The sequence below is a fragment of the Cervus canadensis genome, chromosome 9, assembly GCF_019320065.1.
Source record: "Cervus canadensis isolate Bull #8, Minnesota chromosome 9, ASM1932006v1, whole genome shotgun sequence".
NCBI lineage: Eukaryota > Metazoa > Chordata > Mammalia > Artiodactyla > Cervidae > Cervus > Cervus canadensis.
The window spans coordinates 26,638,352-26,658,378 of NC_057394.1; the positions used below are offsets into that span (position 1 = coordinate 26,638,352).

Here is a 20,027-nt window from a genome sequence, read left to right on the forward strand (position 1 = left end):
ACTTCATTAAGTACCCAGTAAACAGTGCTGTTCAGAGAAAGAGTTTATGTAGATTAGTCAACTAAGAAATTGATTTAGTACATTTCAGGCAATAGACTTGAAGATTGAAAAGTAAGTAAGTAAGTGTTAGTCACTAAGTCGTGCCCGACTCTTTGCGTGCCCATAGACTGCAGCCGACCAGGCTCCTCTGTCCATGAGATTTTCCAGGCAAGGATACTGGAGTGGGTTTCCGTTTCCTTCTTCAGGTATCTTCCAACCCAAGGATCGAACTCAGGTCTCCTACACTGCAGGCAGATTCTTTACCAACTGAGCTACAAGGGAAGCCCCAGGATTTAAAAAAGATGGCCAATTTAGGAAATCAGTCTTGAATATTCAATGGAAGGACTGATGCTGAAGCTGAAGCTCCAATACTTTGGCCACCTGATGCGAAGAATTGACTCATTGGAAAGACCCTGATGCTGGGAAAGATTGAAGACAGGAGGAGGAGACAACAAAGGATGAGATGGTTGGATGACATCATCAACTCAATGGATATGAGTTTGAGCAAGCTCTGGGAGTTGGTGGTGGACAGGGAAGCCTGGTGTGCTGCAGTCCGTGGGGTCGCAAAGCATTGGACATGACTGAGCAACTGAACTGAACTGAGAAGGGAACACTCCATGAGCACTTGCTTTCAGCACTTCCCTCATACTATTACTACTGGGAAACTCAGAAATTAAAGAATAACTGTACCACACACCAACTGGGCTTATTTGATTCTGATGACAAGAAAGATGCACTGTGTAAAACATCTTTGTCAGCATGAGACTGTCTTTTCACAATTTGGCTGTGTTAAGAGTTGTTTCTTTTGAAATGGAAATGAGCTCATTATTTATCAACTCTTGCAGAGTTCTACTTAATTCCAAAAGTTACATCAATGATATTTTCAACTACACTTTGAATTGTCCTTATGAAACCATTTTGTGTTCTTTAGTTCTTTAACCTGAATAATATTTACTCATTTTTCTCTCATGCATAAGTTGCATAAGTTTGTTTCAATTCTGGAAGCAAAAGAGATGCTCAGGTTGAGATTGTTTCCAGGCACCGAATATGTGTCAACTATTGATTAGAATCCATAGATATCTAGTGAAGTTATCTAACTAAGTTTAAAATTTAGTAAGGCATATACATCATTTAAAAGGAGGCCATAGCAACCCACTCCAGTATTCTTGCCTGGGGATCCCCATGGACAGAGGAGACTGGTGGGCTACAGTCCGTGGGGTCACAAAGAGTCGAACACAACCGAGGGACTAAGCACTGCACACATATGTCATTTAAACAACAGTGAAATACATGTGATGCAACCCTAAAGTGATAGATTTAAAGGACTTAGAGTACCACTTCAGGCCAACATGTGATAAAAGGGATTAAATTTATTAATATCCTCCTGACTGATATGAACAAAAATCTAGACAAAATATATGATTACACACTTTTCATGGCATTGGTCTCTGGTTAACAAAGAGTAATGAAACAAACAAGGTGAGCCCTATGATTGGACAGGCACCGATGCTCTGAGAGAATTTGCTAACCATGGCACAGGAGGCGGGACATTAGATGAGCCCAGCCAAGTACCAAATCAGAGTAGATAAAGGTCTGGGGTGACTAAGGTGTATAAAGTCACAAAGCAGAGTAATAAAAAGAAGAAATTTGTACAAAGAGAGAAATCTGGAGATCCATATATGGTCACCCTCCAGAATTCAGTAAAGTACTTGTCATACAATCATATGAAGAAATCACCCAAGACCAAGAGAAGAACATCTAAAATGATTAAAGAACCATCTTATGCATTTGCAAAAGACTATGAACAGCACCTATTCCTCTCAGCCAAAGTAGAGTGGTATATAATTCAAGGCTTATTGAGTAGACTATTTAAACTTAGCCTAGACTAAATTCTTCTCTGTTATTGCCTAACAAAGCTTAATAGCAAGCCCCAGTGTGGGGAAATAACTACTCCCATGCAACTTCCACTGCAGGGGGACACAGGTTTGATCCCTGGTGGGGGAAGTTCCACATGCAATACATTGTGGCCAAAAAAAAAAAAAAGCATAAAGTCCAAATTGAAGTCTGAAGTTACAACTTTAAATTTTAACATATTTGATTGCTTTCTTTGATGTTTTATTTTAATGACCATGTAGACAAAGTAAATTATAGAGTTTATCTACAGGCTGAGTTTCAGTGGTGACTGAGGAAAAGGGAGACAAGTGACTTCATATAATTGCAGCCAAATAACTGTTGTTATGTTACCAATTTTAGTCTGGACATAGAGGAAAAAAAAGAGTATAATATTAATTTGGGGGGAAAAAAAGGTGTTGGAATCAATGAAAATATATGTTATGATTCTTGTGAGATCTAGTGGTACAATTTTGATAAAGTGACCTGAAAAAAGAGACCTGATAACAGAGCTGACAAAGTGACCCAAAAAGAATAGTATAAACAGTGAGATATTTCAAAGCATACTGTTAAAGAGAGTTTGATTTATTTGATGACAAGATTCATAGTGGAACTATGAAAGAACTGATGAAGTGAACAGAAGAAATAGTCATTAGTTAAGAGGGCAGTTAGCAAAAGAACAGCTGATCCAATTACATGGTTGATGTTACGTGGAAATAACCCATTTGTGGATGAATTTTGAATGGAGATGATTGTGAATGGTTGGAGCTTCTATAGAAGGCAAGTTTTATCTAGTTGAATCGCATGATGGAATTCACTGAGATTGTTGTACTAGTCCTCCAGGTTCAAAGTTGAATATTTTTCTCTGGGTGTGTGTATGTGCTCAATCACAGTGCCTCTGCAGCCCCATGGATTGTAGCCCACCAAGCTCCTCTGCTCATGGAATTTTCCAGGCAAGAAAAATTTTATGTTAATTTTATTATTTATTTTAATAATTTATATTATTTATTAATATTATTAATTAATATCATATTGATATTAATATCATTTTAAATAATTTATATTACTATATTGGTTTTTATTCCAACTGCGATTAATCTCTTTTTCCTCTCAGACTTTAAGGATAGCACATAGTGAACTCACTTGCAAATCTACAAACAATTCAAAAGTTGATAAAAACTTTCCAGATGAAATTCCTATGTGATCTGCCAGCACTCAGTGTGAAAGAGCGTTAGTGGCATTTATATGAAAAGTCTTTCAAGTCAATGACAGAACTAGGCCAGAAGCAATGAGAATAAATTAAGTGATAGAGGATGTTCAATGGTCATCTGAAACTATGGTATAAAAGCCGCTAGCAGTTCTTTTCTCTTTCACATGGAGAAACAGAAAACAAAAATCTACCCTTCATTTTTTGAGGATGCAAAACTGTTACATTTGTGCTTTTATCCTATCAGAGTTGATACAGACAAAAATGTGCTTCATATATTTTATTTGATACAAATAAAAGTCTCAAGTTAGATTACAATCATTTGAACATAGTGAAAACTAATGCATAGAAAATAAAACTTGAGATGGTATTCAATATACTTAATTTTTTACTGTTTTATTCTATTGAATAGTTCTAAACTTGGCATCTGAATGTATCCACTGCTTTAGATAGATAGAAACATAGATAAACAGATAAAGTAAAAAAAAAAAAAAACAGATAAAGTATAATGGATCTGACCCAACCCTGAAAAAGCCCACTTAATAACTCATTTATTTGCTTTATGTTTTCCATATATCTTACCCTTTTGCCTTAAGAAAATCCCCTTTTCAGGGAGCTCATTATATAGGGGTTATCCTATCCCTTATGCCTTGTTCCCAACAAATTCTACTACCCTTACATAATTTCTCAAATGTAATTATGCAATTATGTCATCATTTTTCCTTAATTGTTGTAACTGTGAGTTAGATTTCCATCAGCTGGTCCTCTACTTCAGGTTCACAAAATTTTTATACTTTCTTTTTCCTTTATCAATTAGGCATCCATATCTGATATTCACTATATTTTAGCACCTTATCTCACATATTTTTATGCCTTTATGGCCCAATAACCTACATTTACTTTAGTACCAGAGTATTTTCAGGAATTTTTGAGTCATAAATTGGATTGTAACACCAAGTAGTTTGATTTTGATGATATCTGCTTGCTATCTTTGATTATGAAGGTATCAATAAAATATTTTAAAACTAATAGTGGCTACAATTTTAGTAAGCTTGTACATGTTTTATGATACATTTCCTAAATATTGCAACATAAGAAAGAAAGGAAATGTTTTATTTTGAATTTTCACATATTAAGGATCACAGGCTCAGAGATATTAAATAATACAATATGCCTAAGTTTATATATATAGCAAGTAGTGGAAAGCAGAGTTGACTCCGATTCATTACTATGGTCTATGCTTATTTCATGTCTTCATATTGCCTATGAAAATATTTTCAGAAAAGATCATAAAATAGGCACAAAATGTTTTGTTTGCTGATATTCAAAAAATTCATTTTGATTTTTGCTAATGGCTTTTCTAGCACACATTGTGAGTTTATATTATTTATTTATTTATATACCTTTGTCTGTCTTGATTGTGAGCCAACCAAGAGTATTAGATAACCATCAAACAAAACTAAAAAATAATTACTGAAATCATTTCACGGCATTATGCATTTTCTCTGTGTCACATGTTTCTGGTGACTCCCCCTGCCACAGTTTTGCTGAGAGTAATTGCATATAACATTGTATAAGTTTAAGGTGATTTGATACAAATTTGTATAGTGAAATGATTACCACAACAGTGTTAATTAAAGATCACCTCACATAATTACATAATTTTATGTGTGTGTGGTAGGAATATTTAAGATATACTCTCAGCAACTTTCAAGTATATAATACAGTATTATTAATTATAATCACCATGCTATTGATTAAGCCATAAATTTCATTTTTCTTATAACTGGAAACCTCTATTCTTTGACCAATATTTTTCCATTTCCTTCACCTTCCAGTCCCCGATAACCAGTCATTGACTGTTTCTATGAGTCTGGCTACTTTTTATGTTCCCTGTAAAAGAGAGATCACATACACTTCCTCTTTCTGACTGACAACACTGTCTAATGCCCTCAAGATTTATCTATGTTGCTGCAAATGACAGCATTTCTTTCATTTTATGTTGGAATAATTTTTTTTGAAGAACTTTTATATTTTTCATGGTGGTTGCACCAATTTACATTCTCACCAACAATGCACACATTTTTTCTTTCCTCTATATCCTTGCCCACACTTGCTGTAACTTTTCATTTTGATTATAGCCATTCTAATGGGTGTGATGCAAAATGATATGCCATATGATTTGGATTTGTATTTCCCTGATGATTAGTGATGGTGAGCATTTTATCATGTACCTGTTAGCTATTTGTATATTTTCCTTGGAAAAAATGTCTCTTCATGTTCTCTGCTGGGGGCATTTTTGAATGATGCCACCATCAAGTATGATTATCTGAGGTCTCATCAGTCAATTAAAAAGTCACTTTTCTCCATTATCCTCTATATGTTTAAAATTAACAAAAGACAGTTGTACTGTTTATGCTAGTAACAAGAAATATATGAGCTCCTTTATTTATTCGGATGTACATTAAACTCAGCACAATGATCTCTAAATGTTATACTATTGTAACAAATGGTCAACTATGCATTCTTGTGGTTCATGCATCTATTTCAGTGAATCATTTCCTCAAACTTACAATACTTGCTCTCTGACTTTTAGGATACTTTTTTTTTTCAGATGAATTTAATGTTTTAAAATAAAACACTATTTTCCTTGAGGAAAAGCCTAAATAAAATATTTTTATTTTATGTTATTCATCATGCAGATAGTAGGAATTTTTCTTGGTTCTGAAATTTCATAATTTACATATCTGAATGTCAAGGACTTATAATCAAGACTGGTAAACTTTTAAAAATAAGTTGGAATTAGAAAGGGAAGGAAAAGAATGATTTGTGTATATTCCACTGCTGCTGCTGCTGCTAAGTCACTTCAGTTGTGTCTGACTCTGTGTGATCCCATAGACAGCAGCCCACCAGGCTCCCCCATCCCTGGGATTCTCCAGGCAAGAACACTGGAGTGAGTTGCCATTTCCTTCTCCAATGTGTGAAAGCGAAAAGTGAAAGTGAAGTCGCTCAGTCGTGTCCGACTCTTAGTGACCCCATTGACCGCAGCCTACTAGGCTCCTTCATCCATGGGATTTTCCAGGCAAGAGTACTGGAGTGGGATGCCATTGCCTTCTCCGTATATTCCGCTATACTACCCCTAAAACAACAAGAAAAAGTTATATTCAATTGAGGTAATTTAAGAATTACTTACTGAATACTGGGTGCATGCCAACTGTGGTATGAAGTATACAAATACAAACATATAATTTATATCTCCAGATAGCTCAAGTTCTTCCAAGGGACAAAGGCAAGTAAACAATTACAAACCAATTTGAGGGTATCTTTGTTAACTGAGTTAACAAAGCTTTATTAAAGCCTAGGGGAATTTATATTACTTGGTCACATAGAAGTTATTGAGTCAAATGAACAATCTATTTTTTTTCATTTTTTTCACAAGTAAATTGGATTATGTAACTTTTTAAAAATCTGACCCAAAGTATTCACAATTAAAATGCCATATTCAGGGATGGTATAAATTTTTTACTTTTCTTGATGTAACTCACCAGAGTTATTTTTTTTGTTTGTTTGTTTGTTTGTTTGTTTGTTTGTTTTAATTTTTTTTATTAGTTGGAGGCTAATTACTTCACAACATTTCAGTGGGTCTTGTCATACATTGATATGAATCAGCCATAGATTTACACTTATTCCCCATCCCGATCCCCCCTCCCATCTCCCTCTCCACCCGATTCCTCTGGGTCTTCCCAGTGCACCAGGCCCGAGCACTTGTCTCATGCATCCCACCTGGGCTGGGGATCTGTTTCACCATAGATAGTATACATGCTGTTCTTTTGAAACATCCCACCCTCACCTTCTCCCACAGAGTTCAAAAGTCTGTTCTTTATTTCTGTGTCTCTTTTTCTGTTTTGCATATAGGGTTATCGTTACCATCTTTCTAAGTTCCATATATATGTGTTAGTATGCTGTAATGTTCTTTATCTTTCTGGCTTACTTCACTCTGTATAAGGGGCTCCAGTTTCATCCATCTCATTAGGACTGGTTCAAATGAATTCTTTTTGACGGCTGAGTAAAATTCCATGGTGTATATGTACCACAGCTTCCTTATCCATTCATCTGCTGATGGGCATCTAGGTTGCTTCCATGTCCTGGCTATTATAAACAGTGCCACGATGAACATTGGGGTGCACGTGTCTCTTTCAGATCTGGTTTCCTCAGTGTGTATGCCCAGAAGTGGGATTGCTGGGTCATATGGCAGTTCTATTTCCAGTTTTTTAAGGAATCTCCACACTGTTTTCCATAGTGGCTGTACTAGTTTGCATTCCCACCAACAGTGTAAGAGGGTTCCCTTTTCTCCACACCCTCTCCAGCATTTATTGCTTGTAGACTTTTGGATAGCAGCCATCCTGACTGGCGTGTAATGGTACCTCATTGTGGTTTTGATTTGCATTTCTCTAATAATGAGTGATGTTGAGCACCTTTTCATGTGTTTGTTAGCCATCTGTATGTCTTCTTTGGAGAAATGTCTGTTTAGTTCTCTGGCCCATTTTTTGATTGGGTCATTTATTTTTCTGGAATTGAGCTGCAGGAGTTGCTTGTATATTTTTGAGATTAATCCTTTGTCTGTTTCTTCATTTGCTATTATTTTCTCCCAATCTGACGGCTGTCTTTTCACCTTACTTATAGTTTCTTTTGTAGTGCAAAAGCTTTTAAGTTTCATTAGATCCCATTTGTTTAGTTTTGCTTATTGAAAGATAAAAACCATATGATTATCTCAATAGATGCAGAGAAAGCCTTTGACAAAATTCAACACTCATTTATGATTAAAACTCTCCAAAAAGCAGGAATAGAAGGAACATACCTCAACATAATAAAAGCTATATATGACAAACCCACAGCAAGCATCACCCTCAATGGTGAAAAATTGAAAGCATTTCCCCTGAAATCAGGAACAAGACAAGGGTGCCCACTCTCACCACTACTGTTCAACATAGTGTTGGAAGTTTTGGCCACAGCAATCAGAGCAGAAAAAGAAGTAAAAGGAATCCAGATAGGAAAAGAAGAAGTGAAACTCTCACTGTTTGCAGATGACATGATCCTCTACATAGAAAACCTAAAGACTCTACCAGAAAATTACTAGAGCTAATCAATGAATATAGTAAAGTTGCAGGATATAAAATTAACACACAAAAATCCCTTGCATTCCTATATACTAACAATGAGAAAACAGAAAGAGAAATTAAGGAAACAATACCATTCACCATTGCAACAAAAGAATAAAATACTTAGGAATATATCTACCTAAAGAAACAAAAATCTATAACAAGAAAACTATACACTGATGGAAAGAAATCAAAGAGGACACAAAACAGATGGAGAAACATACCGTGTTCATGGATTGGAAGAATCAATATTGTCAAAATGGCTATCTACCCAAAGCAATCTATAGATTCAATGCAATCCCTATCAAGCTACCAACGGTATTTTTCACAGAACTAGAACAAATAATTTCACAATTTGTATGGAAATACAAAAAACCTCGAATAGCCAAAGTAATCTTGAGAAAGAAGAATGGAACTGGAGGAATCAACCTGCCTGACTTCAGACTCTACTACAAAGCCACAGTCATCAAGACAGTGTGGTACTGGCACAAAGACAGAAATATAGACCAATGGAACAGAATAGAAAGCCCAGAGATAAATCCACGAACCTATGGACACCTTATCTTTGACAAAGGAGGCAAGGATATACAATGGAAAAAAGACAACCTCTTTAACAAGTGGTGCTGGGAAAACTGGTCAACCACTTGCAAAAGAATGAAACTAGAACACTTTCTAACACCATACACAAAAATAAACTCAAAATGGATTAAAGATCTAAATGTAAGACCAGAAACTATAAAACTCCTAGAGGAGAACATAGGCAAAACACTCTCCGACATAAATCACAGCAAGATCCTCTATGACCCACCTCCCAGAGTTATTTTTTATATTCAGAATTTGAATCATTACTAATATAGGAAGCATACATATATTTAGGTTTTCTTTTTTTTTTTCTTCGTATGTTCTCTCATATGAAATAGTCTCTGAGTAACCCAGGTTAATTAACTAATCACTGCATTGTCAGCTCTCTACTATGTTCTCTGCTGTATCCTATCACTGACTTGTTCTGGGTTATGATTTATCTTGGGAATTGAAAGCCAAGGCTGGAACAAGCTGAACAGAGTGTTCTATTTCTGTATGAAATGATAGATGTTACTCTTGCCCAGAATGACAACACTTTCCACTGCTCCCAATCTGTAAATTGCTCCATTTGCTTGGCATAATAAGTATACTGATGCATTTAATTCTTTCTACCAGGGCCATGCTGTTCAGTTCCTTTCTGCTAGCCAGATATATCAGAAGTCATAAATTACTCATCAATAAGGAGACAATGTGATCTCTTTTATATGTAAAAGCAGTGTTACAGCCCTGCTGTTACAATTTTGAGTTATTATGTTTTTAAGATTCAAGATTAGAAAAAGATTTGTGGTGATATTTTTACTTTTATCAATGACTTTGTCTTAGCCCAGCAAACATCCTGACAAAATAATTGTGTATAATCAGAGGTATGATCTCTGGAAATGCTTTATTGTTAACATAACTACCACTTCTTCTCAAAATGAGCTTTCATTTCTTTCATTTTTTTCATATATTGCAAATAGATAGTGTTTGTTTTAGATTCACATATTACAAAAATAAAATGACTTAAATATTATATTCAGCTGTGGCACCATATATGATTTTGTTTTCTCTTTTACACATTTCTTTTTTTTTTTTTTTTCTTTACTGAGTACAGATTGCTTTTATAGTTCCCCAAAGAGGAGCAGAGTTGGACCATAAAGAAGGCTGAGCACTGACGAATTGATGCTTTCAAACTGTGCTGGGGAAGATGCTTGAGAGTCCCTTGGGCTACAAAGGGATCAAACCAGTCAATCCTAAAAGAAATCAACCCTGAATTTTCATTGGAAGGATTCATGCTGAAATTGTAGCTCCAGTACTCTGGCACCTGATGCAGAGAGCCAACTCATTGGAAAAGACCTTGATGCTGAGAAAGATTGAGAGCAGGAGAAGAGGGTGACAGAGAATAAGGTGGTTCGATGGCATCACCGACTCAATGGACATGAGTTTGAGCAAACTCCAGGAGATAGTGAAGGACAGGGCAAACTGGCCTGCTGCAATCCATGGAGTTGCTGAGAGCCGGACCTGACTTATCGAGTGAACAACAACAAAAAAGGAGAATGCCTCAAGGGAACAAGGTTTGGAGTGTTTAGTACCAAGCATTACCAGTTTCCCTTATAATCATATGACCTGAATCATATCCAATACTTCTAAGTTAGGAGTGCCGAACTATTACCTACTGGATCAATCCAGTCTGGTACTTCATTTTTAAAAATGTTTTATTGGAGCCATGCCCATCTATTTCCATATTGTTACAGCTGCTTTAGTCTGCAGTGTGGTAACTAAAGCAGACTTTAGTTTAGTTGCCACAAAGACTCTACCGCTTGCTGTCTGCTTACTTGCTCAGTTGTGTCTGACTCTGTGACCCCATGGACTGTAGTCCACCAGGCCCCCCTGTCCATGGGATTCTACAGGCAAGAGTACTGCAGTGGATTGCCATGCCCTCCTACAGGGGATCTTCCCGACCCAGGGACTGAACCCAGGTCTCCCGCATTGCAGGTAGATTTTTTACTGTCTGAGCCACCAGGGAAATATTTATTTCTATGGAATTTACTGAGTTTGTTGACACTGATTCAAGTAAGAGTCAGAAATTATCATTGTTCCTGGTGTTTTTTTAATATCATTTACTTTTAGAAATTCATTGAACTATTTCTACTCTTAATACTCATAGGGTTGTTGAGAAGAGCAAATGAATTAAATAAGTCAATATTTGCAAGCAGTTAAAAATACCTGGGTCATAAGAAGGGCCACATAAGTGTTTCATAAAAAATGCAAATTAATTTAGCATATACAGTAATTCAGAGTGCTAGGTCTCTTAATTTGTATTTAACCAAATTGTGGATGCTAGCAGTGTTCAGAGATTCATTATTAAAATCAAGCATAAACTTGACTATATCAGGCAAGTCATGACAAAGCAGAAACTTGTTCTTTTTACTCTAAAGATAATTTATACATTTAAATAAGAGGATGAAAGACTTTTGACAGATTTTTCAGGTACAAACATATCCTAGAGCAAATAATGCATATTTCTGTCAACTAGTTGCTAGAAGACAATGATAGGTTACTTTTGGAGTTTTCTTCAGTAGACAGTTGAATACATTATATCAAAAATTGGTTATTTGGGGAATATTAAGATTGTTTATATCATGTTCAACCTAAGTGTTTATTTAATGTTATAGTATTATGATGCTGTGCTTACACACAAAAATAAACATTTTAGCCATAACAAGAAGGAACAGAAAAGTTTCTAAATAATTTTTTTCTTCAAGTGTCTCCTCCTGTTACTAAATTAAGAGGAGACTATCTTTATTCACATAGTTTTATGGAAAGTAGTTTAGAAATGGCTGTGTTTTGGTCTTTGGTGCTTACTTGTGTTGATGACGATACACATTTTGATCAATGAAAAATGATTTTATGCATACTTTAGTTTCCACATATTTCCTATAAACTGCTTTAGAAACACAATTAGCAAAGTTACCTCTGTACTCATAAAAATCTCATGCTTTTTCTTGCAGTTTAGTGATATGGCATACTTAAGAGTACAAACTACTAAAATATCTATGCAACATTTTGATTAGCCAATTATGAATTGGTTTTTATAGCTTCTATAGCATTTATACAAATATAGATCAAAATAAAATATGTAATCATGATAAACAGTTAACATTTTCATTATGTAGCAGTGAATTTAAGGATAGCATAACATAAAGCAGTGGTTTTATATTTCCTTAAGGAGCAGTGCCCTATTTTGAGGAAAATTTTTGGAATTCTAATAAACACAGGTATTAAAGTGGAGATTCTATGGCTGAAATATGTGCTGGTGCCTAGTCTGTCAGCTATTGTCACAAAAATCTTGTAGAGCAAACCATCTTAAAATTCAGCTATTTTAAGTTATAATCATTTATCTTCTCTCCTTTGTCTGCAAATTTGCTATGATAAAATATCAGGACAAATTTTATCAAAGATATTCTCTAGAGAGAATGATCCCTTTATTTGATGGGCTCCTTACATACTCAGATAAGTAAAGTTTTTTTCATGAAAAATAACAGTATATTATCAAGCAATTAAGAAAGTTTGAGTCTCAATGTTGGTATTAAATTAGATTCAATTTAATAACTTTATCTCTATGGATAATGCATTCATTATTTTACTAGGAATTCATATTTTATAATTTGAATTATTTAAGTGAATTGTATTTATATTTAATATCAGTTAAATAAGCAATTGCATTAAGAATACTTTAATATTAATTTGTGTAAATATAAGTTTTCATGAACTATTTTTGATTAAGAAAATTGATGGTAGAGTAAAATGATTCAGTCACTGTAATGAAAACAAGATTATATGAAGTAAACTTTTTAAAAAGAGTAGTCCCATTTGGATATAAAGCAGATTTGTCATTGAATGACTGGGTGTACTTGAACAGAAATGGCTTTAATTTTCTACGATAACCCTGTGGCTATGTGTTGCCAAATAGTTATAGAAATTTCATTTTTTGAGTGACAAAACAATTACTATTGGATCTCTTGTTGGTTGATAGAAAATATGACCTTACAAATGTTAAATAGAAAGTCTCAAAAAGGAGAGCTATCCTTCTTTGTTGATGAATCCTCTAAGGAAAATTGTGCTATTGTATAAAGAACCAATTTTTTTAGTCAAGAAACTGGGACATCTCCGACTAACTTTCCATCTGACCCTGTTATAATTGCATTTTTGTGATGGGGATGGAAGTCTTCTTTCTTCCTTCCATCCACTGACCTAATTTAAGAGGAAAAGAAGTCACAGGGAAAAAATACTGCAAGCACAAACAACTATGAATACATCTTATGTTTTGAAAAATCAAAGGAAATATAGGAAATTCAAATATTAGAAATACTCTTCAAACATGGTTTAATTGAATTATATAATCTTTTATAAAATTTATCCTTTATAAATTGTCTAAAAATCATTTTATTTATATTATTATTTTTTAAATCACATAACCAAATATCTGTGTTTGTAGATATGTGAATCCTTCTAATGCAATCATAATGCAATTATAATGATAAAATAAAAATCCTTATAGTGCAATTTCATTAAACTATCAGTCAAAACTGGGATTAACCTTCTTTAAGAACCATGTAAATTGAATATTTCTGATTAAGAAATGAGTAAGTGGGCAACAGTACTGATCCTATGGATTTACACAGAGGTTGACAATCCCTGGATCTGCCTTAAACAAAAACAGCAGTCACCTTTTCTTCCAGCTGGTGTATGAAGAATTTAGCTAAGCTGTTTCACCAGCATTGCTGCCCTGGCATCCATTCTGTTTGGCCAAACTGCTTGGGGGACCCTAAACTGACATCAGCTCTCTCATGCAAGCACATGCTTTAGATAGCAGCCCAGTGGCAGAGTCATAAGCAACCATAAATCCCTGATGGGACTTCCTCAACAGGCCTTGTGATCAACAAGCTCCCCAGTCTCCTAACACCTTCCCTTTATGTGTCATTAAATAAGACCTCCATGAGGCTTAACCAAACTCCACTCCTATGGTTTGAATCTTCAAATTTCAATTTTTCTTGCAGTCTGTTATTGAACCATGGCTCACCATCCAGCAATCTGTGCTCCACTTAATAGGTGTTAATTTGACAGATTCATAACAAGGTGTGAATGAATATTGTGTACTGCTTGAATGAGAAATCAATTATAATGCAAACTAAATGAGAACCAAAGAATTCCATGATAAAACTATTAATAAGTATGAACATTCAAGGGAGCAATAAAAAGCATGCTCACCTCAGTAAGTACTGCAGTATTTTTAAACCCCCCTGTTGCTTTTAATTTGAAAATCTTATTTATTGCATGCTGGATTTCTATTCTGCCTTTTAGATATGCATTTGCATTCGTTTCTAAGGTGAAATAAATTCCCCATTATAATACTACCTGAAAAATAGTTGTCTCCCTCAGTATAAATGCATAAAATGCACTGCTGACTTCTGATTTTAAAGGATAAGATTAAACATACTGTACTCATTTTTATCACACTCTCCCAAAACTTCACTAAAATGATTTTTTAAAGGTGTGAACCTGAAAGCAAGCAAAAAAGACAAAAAGGGGATAAATGGAAGAGAGAATTTTGGATGTCAAAGAGCAAATGCTTAGATGGTCAGTCACTGCATTAGCAGCCCAGGAAATGTTGCCAACTGAGCTGGCAGTTGGCAAAGTCAAGGCACAACTGAGATTTACACTGAACAAGGATTTGCTAGGTCAGGTATTCAAGCAGAATCACACACTAGATATGCTAAAGAACTCGATGTAGTATTTCCAAACAGTATCTGCCAAAATTAAGAATTAGGATAGATTTCTGGCTCCAGAGTTCTAAACAAACAAAGACAAATCATAAAAGTAGAGGTAAACATGGATTCCAGGAACAAAAACCCAAGCAACCAATGTGATAGCAACAATAAACACAAAGGGAAAAGTAAGGGGGGAAAGACTGAAAGACCTTCGGATAGTCTGGAATAGGAAAATGGCTGAGGTAGTTCCTGGGTTGGAAAGAACCCCTGGAGGAAGAAATGACAACCCTCTCCAGTATTCTTGCCTGGAGAATCCCATAGACAGAGGAGTCTCGCAGTCATGAAGTTGCAAAGAGTTGGACAGGACTGAGTGACTGAAACACACATACACACTGATGGCAAGGTGACCTTAAGAGTTGAAGTTGCAGAAAATTTTTGAAATTTAGGCATTTTCCTCATTTCTTTACTATCTTGAACTAAACACTGACAAGCCTATGGAATTTGTTGTAATAGCCTAGACCACCATGATTCTGCATTCAGTTCAGTTCAGTTCAGTCGCTCAGTGGTGTCTGACTCTTTGTGACCCCGTGAACCACAGCACGCCAGGCCTCCCTGTCCATCACCAACTCCTGGAGTTCACCCAAACCCATGTCCATTGAGTCGGTGATGCCATCCAGCCATCTCATCCTCTACTGTCCCCTTCTCCTCCTGCCCCCAATCTTTCTTAGCATCAGGGTCTTTTCCAATGAGTCAGCTCTTCGCATGATGTGGCCAAAGTATTGGAGTTTCAGCTTCAGCATCAGACCTTCTGATGAATATTTAGGACTGATTTCCTCTAGGATGCACTGGCTGCATCTCCTTGCAGTCCAAGGGTCTCTCAAGAGTCTTCTCCAACACCACAATTAAAAAGCATCAATTCTTCAGTGCTCAGCTTTCTTTATAGTCCAACTCTCACATCCATACATGACTACTGGAAAAACCATAGCCTTAACTAGATGGACCTTTGCTGACAAAGTAATGTCTCTGCTTTTTAATATGCTGTCTAGGTTGGTCATAACTTTCCTTCCAAGGAGTAAGTGTCTTTTAATTTCATGGCTGCAATCACCGTCTGCAGTGATTTTCGAGCCCAGAAAAATAAAGTCAGCCACTGTTTCCCCATCTATTTGCTATGAAGTGATGGGACTGGATGCCATGATCTTAGTTTTCTGAATGTTGAGATTTAAGCCAACTTTTTCACTCTTCCTCTTTCACTTTCATCAAGAGGCTCTTTAGTTCTTCTTCACTTTTGGCCATAAAGGTGGCGTTATCTGCATATCTGATGTTATTGATATTTCTCCCTGCAATCTTGATTCCAGCCTGTGCTTCCTCCAGCCCAGCGTTTCTCATGATGTACTCTGCATATAAGTTAAATAAGCAGGGTAACAATATACAGCCTTGACATACTCCTTTTCCTATTTGGAACCAGTCTGTTGTTCCACGTCCAGTTCTAACTGTTACTTCCTGACCTGCATACAGGTTTCTCAAGAGGCAGGTCAGGTGGTCTGGTATTCCCATCTCTTTCAGAATTTTCCACAGTTTATTGTGATGCACACAGTCAAAGGCTTTGGCATAGTCAATGAAGCAGAAATAGATGTTTTTCTGGAACTCTCTTGCTTTTTCAATGATCCATCGGATGTTGGTATTGATCTCTGATTCCTCTGCCTTTTCTAAAACTAGCTTGAACATCGGGAACTTAATGGTTCATGTATTGCTGAAACCTAGCTTGGAGAATTTTAAGCATTACTTTACTAGCGTGTGAGATGAGTGCAATTGTGCAGTAGTTTAAGCATTCTTTGGCACTGCCTTTCTTTGGGATTGGAAAGAAAACTGACCTTTTCCAGTCCTGTGGCCACTGCTGAGTTTTCCAAATTTGCTGGCATATTGAGTGTAGCACTTTCACAGCATCAGGCATACATATATCAAGGTAACATAAAATCACTGGTTGTTGATGTTAAGTGAAACAGTGCAATCTGGCATTCTGGTCTTAGAGATTCAACTGTTTTACTCCATTACCTAGGAGTGAAAGTGAAAGTTGCTCAGTCGTGTCCAACTCAGAGTGACCCCAAGGACTGTAAGTCCAGGCCAGAATACTGGAGTGGGCAGCCTTTCCCTTCTCTGGGGCATCTTCCCAACCCAGGGATTGAAGCCAGGTCTCCCTCATGCATGCAGATTCTTTACCAGCTGATCTACAAGGGAAGCCCAAGAATACTGGAGTGGGTAGCCTATCCCGGATCTTCCCAACCCAGGAATCCAACCGGGGTCTCCTGCATTGCAAGTGGATTCTTTACCAACTGAGCTATCACGGAAGCCTGTTGTAAAGTCATGAGTTTCTTTGTTTCCAGTACAACTTTTCCCTAAGAGTTAAAGTGAAAAGCTTACCAGAAGGCTTATCTGCGGAATGACAAACAGTGACCAGCACAGCTTCAATCATTATACAAAGTCTTTTTCATTTGGTATCCTTTGAATTTCATCAAGCTGAAGAGTAACCAGGATTGTCATAGAAAATCTATTTCATTCAGAAACATTTGTGGATAAAATGCTGAATTTAGCGAGAGGGTTAAAAAAATTATTTTCTGTTTCTAGAAGATGGTTTTCTTTTAAGCATCTATAAAATACCATACCTATCACTGTTACGTCCTGAGTCAGTCCCAAATAAGCCTCCTTGTGTCCCATGTCTTTTGAGCCAGTAGCGGGTGATGGAGTTCAGTTCAGAAGCAAAAGGAAGCTCTATTCTTTCCTCAAGGAATGGAGAGGTACCAACTCCCACTCTAGAGGACAGCTCTCCCTGACGTGCCGGTGGTCTGGCTGCTCTTCCGTGTTCCTGTCAGGGAGGACAGGGCAGAGTTCTCGCGAGTCAGGGGGTCAGCGCACAGGTCGCTGCGCGCGCAGCTTCAGGCTGACGTGAGGCGCGGAGTCCTTGCGCACAGCGTTGGCGTGGAGTCGGCATCGCCATCTTGAGCTGAGGTACCCTGCGCAGCGTATCTCCACCAGGCTGCTGGCTGAAGTGCCCTGTTGCTCGAAGTGGTTGCTTTGCTGGCAACACCAATCCCATGTGTTAGGTGTGAGGCCTCTGCTCACTGTCCATGACGGGCAAATGAAACTAGACTAACCGCAGAGGAAGAGGTAAGACCTTATCACCCAAGTTCTCTTGTTTTTCCTGTGGACCCCAGGGGGCTTTGTGGGTGCCAGAACAGGTGGGTTTTCACAGTAACCTGGGAAACATTTACATTTCCTAAAGGTTTAAAATTTTGAAAGAATAGGAGAAAGACTCTAATAATTTTGTTCCCTTAAGAAACCCACTGCTGCGGCTGCTGCTGCTAAGTCGCTTCTTTTGGCCAAAGGTAATGAATTGTTACTACATAATGTTAAAATAAATGTGTAATATTAATATGTATTTGCATGCCTATATAGTGTTTTGCACTGGGTTTAAGGGTTTCCTAGGTGGCTCAGCTATTTAAAAAAAAAAAAATCTGCCTGCCAATACAGGAGATGCAGATTCAATCCCTGGGTCAGGAAGATCCCCTGGAGGAGCAAATGGCAACCCACCCCAGTATTCTTGCCTGGGAAATCCCATGGACAGGGCTGCCTGGATAGCTACAGTGGAGTGAGGTGGGGCGGGCGGGAGGTGGGTCACAAAAGGATCAGACATGACTTAGCAACTAAACAACAATAACAATAAATAAGTAAACATGTATTTCCATGATATCAAGATTTCCTGAGTGGTACAAGAGTCAGAAATATATTTTTATGTAATAAGTAATTATGCACTCTCCTAATTCATAATTTCAAGCATTAATATATAACTTTAAGCTGTGACTATGATCATAAATATGTTGCATGAATATTTCACAATAGGAGGGCTTGAGATTTACCATCAAATTTATTTCAGTTACAGTAGAACTTTATATTTGAAATGACCAGTTGAGTAATTTAATTGCTAGAATGAGAATTACATTTCTAATATTATACAGGCTATAAATACCTGGATATTGCATTAAAGTAGGCTATGTTAATGACAAAAGTAAATAAAATATACTTTTATAAAAACTTTTATGTCATAATACAGTATTTTTAAAGTGAGCTACATTGTTAGAAATTCCACAATGGCCAATCATAATATAGTTTACAATTTAGCATGTACCTAAACTGCATGAAAGTGAATGTGTTTACATCAGCTCTCTATAAGGTCTGTTATAATTCACAGACAAGTGAAACAGGTGCAATTATTCCTTTGATCTATGTAGAAGTATCTTTAGTCCTTAGGAAATGATAAGCTTAAGTGAGCTTAAGTGAAAGTCGCCCAGTCGTGTCCAACTCTTTTCGACCCCATGGACTATGTAGTCCATGGAATTCTCCAGGCCAGAATAGTGGAGTGGGTAGCCTTTCCCTTCTCCAGGGGATCTTCCTAACCCAGGGATCAAACTCAGGTCTCCTGCATTGCAGCTGAATTCTTTACCAGCTGAGCCACAAGGGAAGCAGAGAGTAAACTGATTCATTCAAAACCTTTTATATTTAGCCACTGTAGAAGTAAATATTTTTAGTCAGTGTGTTATATAAGCATTGTTTGGAAAGCGAACTGATTGGTGTCATAAAATGTATAGCACCCTTTCTTTCAGATGTTAAAGAATCTGCCTCCAATGAGGAAAACCTGGGTTATATCCCTGGGTGGGGAAGATCCCTTGGAGAAGGGAATGGCAACGCACTCCAGTATTTCTGCCTGGAGATTTCCACGGACAGAGAGCCTGGTGGGCTACAGTCCATGGGGTCGCAAACAGTTGGACCTGACTGAGCACCTAACATTTTCACTTTCTCTCATTTTCAATATCAGAATTTTTATGAGTCTTAAGAAATGGAAGGTAATCAAACTCAAAAAAAGAACAAAAGATAAAATCTCACTTTTAAATAGAATTTGAAATAACTTTGATATCACATAAAACAATGAATTCTAAATTCTACTTATTTGACACATTTAATAAGTAAATATGTATAATAAATTATATTTATTTTTTCTATGTAAGAACAAATTTTTTAAATGTTATTAAAGAAGTCTTCCATTAATATATTTTCTTGATTACAACAAAGTGTGATCAATTAAAATATATGTATTTTCAGCTATTTGCATCATATCTTATTAAATATGGACAAAAATAAACATATATTGACATATTAAAAAGTATACATAGTTGATCTTGGAGTAGAAATGTGAATAAAAGATAAGATTTGTGTGTATGAACTGAGCACCACAGATATTGACTGTATAAAAAGGGCAATAAACTAGGCATAATCTCCTGCAGTCAAACTTACTGTGAAAAATTCCACATTATATAATGTCTTAAAATAGTTGGTGCTATTGAAACATTT

At 36.4% G+C, this 20,027-nt stretch overlaps 1 long non-coding RNA gene across 2 annotated transcripts in view; it reads left to right on the plus strand.

Annotated features, from left to right (window-relative positions):
• The first annotated feature begins 17,611 nt into the window (after positions 1–17,611).
• The window catches only part of LOC122447560, a 46,558-nt gene continuing 44,142 nt past the window's right edge, over positions 17,612–20,027 (plus strand). For both annotated transcript variants that reach the window (XR_006271278.1, XR_006271277.1), the window contains exon 1: positions 17,612–17,789. This is a non-coding gene — a long non-coding RNA (uncharacterized LOC122447560). The remainder of the gene's footprint in view (positions 17,790–20,027) is intronic.